This window comes from Acomys minous, assembly GCF_964271855.1.
Source record: "Acomys minous genome assembly, chromosome: 1".
Taxonomy (NCBI): Eukaryota; Metazoa; Chordata; class Mammalia; order Rodentia; family Muridae; genus Acomys; species Acomys minous.
In genome coordinates, this window is record NC_140483.1 from 169,322,216 (window position 1) to 169,329,517 (window position 7,302).

The 7,302-nt window shown below is 34.0% G+C and overlaps 1 pseudogene across 1 annotated transcript; it reads left to right on the top strand.

Annotated features, from left to right (window-relative positions):
- Positions 1–206: 206 nt before the first annotated feature.
- Positions 207–682, top strand: LOC311595144 (large ribosomal subunit protein uL15-like; annotated as a pseudogene). The gene has a single exon. The product of its transcript is annotated as a large ribosomal subunit protein uL15-like (transcript).
- The last annotated feature ends 6,620 nt before the right edge of the window (positions 683–7,302 follow it).

Sequence of the window (7,302 nt, forward strand, 5' to 3'; positions counted from 1 at the left end):
TGCCATTTGCTTATTTTTTATTATAGTAAATGGAAGAGCTTCAAGGAACTTGTTTCACTTTCATCTAGTCAGTGTACTTATTAGCCAGTACAATCAATGCTTCGTGTTTGGAGTGGTTATAGGCATACAAAGGGCTCTATTGGATCCCAGGGTTTATCCTGGTAGATATTTTTTTAAAAACTAAAAGAATCGCCCTTTCTGCCGCCGCCATGCCATCCAGACTGAGGAAGACCCAAAAATTCTGGTGCCACGTAAGCCACAGGCACAGCCGCATCGGTAAGCACCACAAGCACCCTGGGGGCCGCAGAAATGCTGGAGGCGTGCACCACCACAGGATCATCTTCAACAAATATCACCCAGGTTACTTTGGGAAAGTTGGTATGAGGCATAACCACTTAAAGAGGAACCAAGCTTCTGCCCAACTGTCAACCTGGATAAGCTGTGGACACTGGTCAGTGAGCAGACACGGGTCAATGCTGCAAAAAACAAGACAGGAGTTGCTCCCATCATTGACGTGCGATCGGGTTACTACGAAGTTCTGGGGAAGGGCAAGCTCCCTAAGCAGCCAGTCATTATGAAGGCCAAATTCTTTAGCAGAAAAGCTGAAGAGAAGATAAGGGTGTTGGAGGTGCCTGTGTCCTGGTGGCTTAAAGCTGCCTGAGGAGGTTAATTAAATGCTAACATTTTCCAAAAATAAATAAATAAATAAATAAATAAATAAACAAATAAATAAAAACTAAACAGAATCAACACAGTCAGATGTATGTGTATTAAAATTAATCTACACATTTAAGGCAGGAAATAAACTTGTTTTAATCAGTTAAAGTAGAAGTGTTGTAGTTTTTAACAGAAACGAAAATTTAACAAAAAATAGCAGCACGTTTATTGAAGCTTTTAGTGATTTTTTTTTTTTTAATTTCCACAATAATCCAGTATGGAAAAATAGAATAAACATGGCCACAGAATTAGAGGTCTAACAATTTGATACATATGCTTTGTTTTTATGCAACAGAGAGTGGAGTTGGCTTATCAGTCTAGTTCTATTAAGATATGTCCTTCCTTACCAGAGTGGTATTGAGTATGCTTTTGGTTCTTGGTTATACTCATACTGGTGTTTGTACAACCTTCCTGAGGACAGTGTATCCATACACAGTGCCTTTAAACAGGTTCTTTTCTGTATTAATTCCTCTCTGACTTATGAGATAAGTTATTCTCTCTGAATTGATTCAGATTTACTCAGCTTTACCTAGGTAATTTTTAGTGCAATCACTTTTTTCTCCCTCTTTTTCAACATTAGAAATAGATTATTTTATACAATATACTCTGATTATCGTTTTCCCTTCTCCAAGTACTCTCAGATTTTCCCATCTTCCCCCACATATGGATTCACACCTTTTATCTCAAAAATATGTAAACGTTTCCATAAGCCCATTGGTTTTCCGAAACTCCAGTAATTTCTAATGAGAAAACATGGTTTCAGTCTGCATGCCACACCTTGCTCATCTTGGTTTAACCTAGTGTTTTAATGCTTCTGGCCCCTATTTCCTGTTTCTTGGTATGGACTTCTGTATTTGAAGAAGCTCATCAATAGTACTTATTGTTTTAATGTTTGGGAATTAGTTTAAAATATTCACATACTTCTACTTCGTCAGAGTTGGCTCTGGTATGTACTACCACGTGAATTCATGTGAGTATTTATGCCACACTCTTTTCAAGCAATAGAGACAATAATAAATATTATACTTGGAGTGCTGTGATTTTTTTGTTTTGTCTTTTTGAGACAAGGTTTCTCTGAGTATCCTTTTCTGTCCTGGAACTCACCCTGTAAGACCTGGCTGAACTCGAACTCAGAGATTTGCCTACCTCTGTCTCCCAAGGGCTGAGATTAAAGGCGTGCGCCACTACACCTGGCTATGTTCTTTCTTGTACTTTGAAGTATGACAGTATTATCACCATTTTAGGGAAAGCTGTTTTTATTTTTTTCAAAAGACATATTTTTACCTTTGTTTGTTTAGTTCATTGCTTGGGTTTTTGTTTTGCTCTAGTTTTACTTTCTCAGATTTGAAGATGAATGTTCTTACAGAGCTTTAAAAATATTTTTTTTTAATTTTTTCAAAATAAATATTGAAGAAGATAAAACATCTACCATTTCCAAAACATTCCTCAGGTGCATCAGAGATATTCAGTATCTGCATCATGATATATACTTCAATGACACAAGGCCTGGTTTACAGTCATTTATCAATCATATTTCAAAGAAACAAAATTTGTTAAAAGCTCCTATCAGTAAACTAGATCATCAAGAACCACAAAATCAATTTTTTTTCCCAAATGGCAGTTTTTCTACATCAGAAGGGAGTCAAGACTCTCAAAGAAATTTAAAACTCTTCTCTCTATAATTCTTTACCAAAACTTGTTTCTCTTGTGGATTTTTTTTTTAAGACATTTGGATTATAAGAACATTTCCAATGAATTCTATACACAATATCAGTGACAGGTGAGGCACATTGCATTTGATGAAATAGCATCCTAAAAGTAAAATTCAGTCCCTACATGCAAAATAAGCAAATATGTTAAGTATCTGTTCCTATTCTTCCTCCTCCTCTATTTTTTTTCCTAAAAGAGTTCCTTACTCCTAAAAGATCCCACAAAACTGGAGAAGTGGAGGACTAAAAATCAGGAGAGGAGAAGGAAGGGATCATGTACATTCCATGAATAAATAAAAATACGCAGGCTGGTGTGCTTTATATGACTGTTCCAAGACTTCCCATCATGAGGGACCTGTGACTCCTATGTTGCATGAAGATTGGTGAATTCACTGCCTTGAAGCAATCCATGCAATTCCAAATGCTGTGTATCTCAATTAACACACAGATATCCAAAGAATCAAAGCTACCATCCAGATATAAGAGAGAACATACTAAATTAGTGTTCCTGAGTCAGCATACCACATTCAGGATGATCATTTCCTGCTCTAACTTTATACTTAATCAATTAATGTGTCGATTTTATAATTTAATTATATATTTTTGTAAATAACTCAGTTGGCTAACATCTAGGCAACCAGGATATTTCCATATTAAATTTTGTATTATACCAAATCTCAGTTTTTCTGCTTAAGATGATAAATAAATTAATTTTTATACAACACTTAACTTTAAAAGTAGCCAATGACCAGGTATAAGCAGAATAGACAATTTAAAACATAAAAATTTCTACTCTTCTTTTGTATAATATAGTAAATAAATTAAAAGAAGCTAATTATAGTACCTATGTCTCACTCTGCTCTTCTATGTGGGCAAACACAATATGCTGCAACAGTTACTGGAAATGCAATCCTAAATAGTTATTACCTACTCACTGCCAAGTGAATATGAATACTTCCTTAGGGCCAACTTGGCAGCTGACCCAATCAGGCCAAAGTACAAGCTGTGTAGTGACAATCAGCTTTAAATAAAAACTGCCTTGCAAGAAAAAAAAAAAAAGAGCAGTTCAAAATAGGAGATCCTCCCCTGGAATTCAACTGGTACCATGCCTAGATGATCATTTGAATACTATTAAAAATGGAGTAAAATGTGATTCAAAGAACATCAAGAAAACAACAGTGAATGCAGTAATGAAACAGAAACACACTAAGATAAAACCAAAGAGTTTTACAATTACTGTTACTCAGACTTTCTTTCATCTAAAACTCTCTACCAAGTTATAAACTAAATTAAAATTTCAATAAAGCCGTGTTCTACTAGTACCATATATAATTTCTAATTTTCTTTTACTTACATGTTACCCAATGAAAGCTAATTATTAGAGATGATGAGCTGAATATATATTTTCTTTACTGAACAAAAGACTGCATGTTCACTGCATGTGTGTTGACACATGAGTGCACACACACACACACACACACACACACACACACATACACAAATAAAAGAGGAAAAGTATTTTTTTATCACATTACCAAATAAAGCATCAGAATAACCTTGGCACATAACTATTCTTAAATTAGTATGTTTAATAATTATTAGCTTCTGCCTAATGTTTATGCCATGAAGCGGGATATTGAACAAAGTTAATATTTTTACATTAGCACAAACTGTTGTTTGGAACATTCTGCTCTTATGAGGCTAATCAGAAAGTACTATTAAGAAGGAGCAGAACGGTGAAGATAATTAATCAAGGATTATGTTTAATAGATATTCATTTATTTAGATCTGTTAACTGTAGGTAATTTGTTGGATGATGTGATAATAGAAAACAAAAATAAAGTTGGATATAGGTAGAGATGTATTTTTAACAAACAAAAGAGACTGAATTTTAATGAGAATGAAATGAGTGACTAATTCCATTGCAACCTGATGCAATTCTGTTAATAAAGTCTGGTGTTGAATGTGGAAAGTGTAAAACTAACTTGGAATTTCCCATTAACTCATTATGATCTGTGAAGGTGTCATTGCACTTGAGCTGAAGTCAAATTAAAATTAAATTTTTAGGCCAGTACTAAAGCATGTCTTATAATTAACTTACCGTTTGCTTGAAACTACAATGTCTAAGAGATATTGTGTTCTTGTTCAGAAACATTTCTTAGTTTTCCAACATGTATTTAATAATGCTCTGCCCTTTGATTGTGTTATGGGTCAATATTATCTCTACTACCTTAACTTCACCTGAGAACACCTTGTAAAACTTTCTGATACTATGATCAGTTCCTACTTTCATTATGTCATGTCATTAATATTTAAAATTAAAAACTGATTTTAGCATTAGTATATAATATTTATTAATTGATAAGAATGTTTCCTTGTGTATTTCAACACCATTTTCTTATTTTTCAATATATTGAACTGTTAAAATACCTTATATATAAAACCTTGGTAGGTACTATCTTATTAATCTTTGTGACAACCCATGTACAACCTAGTGAGTTTTATTTATGTTGAAAAACCAGTGAAACGTTGATAAGTTGATAAAATCTAAAGATAGGGTTCAAAGCAAAGCTTGGTGTATCTTCCTCTAAACATTCTATTTTTTATTTATGCCATGAATTAGAGCAGTGGTTCACAACCTTCCTAGTACTATGACTCTTTAATACAGTTCCTTATATTGTGGTAACACCCAAGCATAAATTTTATTTTCCTATTCTTTATAACTGCAATTTTGTTACTGTTATGAAATATAATATATATATATATATATATATATATATATATATATATTATGATGGTCTTAATTGATCAAGGGCCATTAAAGTGTCTTTTGACATCCCCAAAAGTGTTATTACCCAAGACTGAGAACCTCTGGTTTAGAGGAATGTTACTTTTAAGCTGTATAATACTAATATTTATTTGCTAATATATAATTTCCTAATATGTGATGTTTGGCTATAACAATTCTTATAAAACTCAGAGGAAAATAACTTTGAAACAAAATTTAACAGAAATCAAAGCCAATACTTTACCCCCCAAAAAAATGTGGCTACAGGAGTTAGAAGAAACAATGTGCCTGTATAATTCACAGTTATGCAAAAATTCTACATTCCACTAATTACCAATAAAAATATGAAACACAGGACACATCTTGTAGCATGAAAACAAAGTGACCCATATATGCTCATGCCCATGTAGTTGAATACTTTATCCCTATCTGGTAGCAGCATTTATGAAAGGTACTTGAGCCTTTAAGTGTTGGAACCTTAGTGCAAGAAGATGTTCACAAATGACAGGGCCTAAAGTTTGATAGTGCAGCCCCACTTCCTGTCTTTTTTGTTTTGTTTTGTTTTGTTTTGCTTTGCTTTGCTTCTTCTCTGCAGCTCCAGTGTGACCAGTCATCTCATACCATACATCTGTTACTACTCCAGGTTGATGGATTATAGCTCATCAAACTCTTAAAATGATTAAATCCTTTCTCCATCAAGTTGCTTTGATTCATGTAATGACAACAGGAAAAGAAATAAAAGCTAATACAAATATTTTGTATCAAGGAATAGGACGATTGATATGTGGTTCTTTGGAACCTTAGAACCAGTTTACAGAGAAAGTGTGGGAATTTGAGCTAGAGATTTTCTAAAACACCCTAAGTAAAATTTACTGTAAAGGTTGAGAAGAGCAGAATGCTGTGAGAAATAAGGATAGTAAATGCCTTGCTAATGGAATTTTAGCAGTGAACAAGGACTCTATGAATAACTAGACTAGAGATAATTAAAGCCATAACATTATTTTAGCAAAGAATGTGGTGATATTTGAAACTAGTCGCATGGGGTTTAGTGAAGTTGAATTCAAAATAGTGAGATAATTTATTTGGAGAAGTGAATTTCCAATCAGAGTGGCATTCAGATTGTGTCATGGTTGCTGCTCATTGCTGTTTCCCAAGCTTGTAGTGGGATAAAACCAACAAATGAAGCAAAAAGACATGAAAATATCTTTTGAGGGGGAAAGAATCACGAATGAGTTAAAGTTGCAGATAAATTAGCTACAGAAGTAGTTGTAATTGTTAAAGATATTGGACCCTTTAAAAAGACAACAAATGCTCTCTACCAGACAATAAGAGTGTCCCACTCATCTAGGACTCTAACGTAAAACTTCAAACTCATTTGAAAAGAGAAAGCCTGACCTAATAATAGGTTGCAGGAGGTAATGGTGGCAGGTGGGGATTCTGCTTGAAAAAATTATTAAAGAAAGTGCTTTCTCAAATTCATGCACCAACACACACAAAGGCTTTGTTCCAACGATGACAGACAATATCTTTGTTGCAAGCATAACTGATCATATTATCCATATGGTACTGATTTTCAGATATGCGAGTTGTAAAAGTGATGAATTAATGGATTTATGTGCTATGGGCCTAAGGAACTGCTGAGAGTGAATGTATGACCCTAAAAAGCAATCCTATATCGCTACAGAATTAAAGCAACAGAGACAGCAGGATATTGGAGATGACAGTGCCACAAGCCATATGCTGAAATAAAGATGTGAGCTTAGAGTGGTAGCAATATAAGAAAGAGGCCCTGTGTTCTGTGATTATAAGTTTGGAGTTTGGGGCTAAAGATTTGGAGTGTGGACAATTCAAAAGATAGGGAGCCCGGAAAATTCAATCAAAAGCCCAAGATGATGACCATGAAGCAGAATGTAGTATTTGCAGTACCAGATTTCTGTCTTTCTCTGGTTCAATATTTTCACACTATACCTATTTTCTTCCCCTTTAAAATGAAAATATTTACTCTTTGTCACTGTATGCTGCCAGTATTAATTTGCTTTTATTTTAAATATTACCAAAGCTTGCAGTTAAGATACTGCTTTGAGTCTC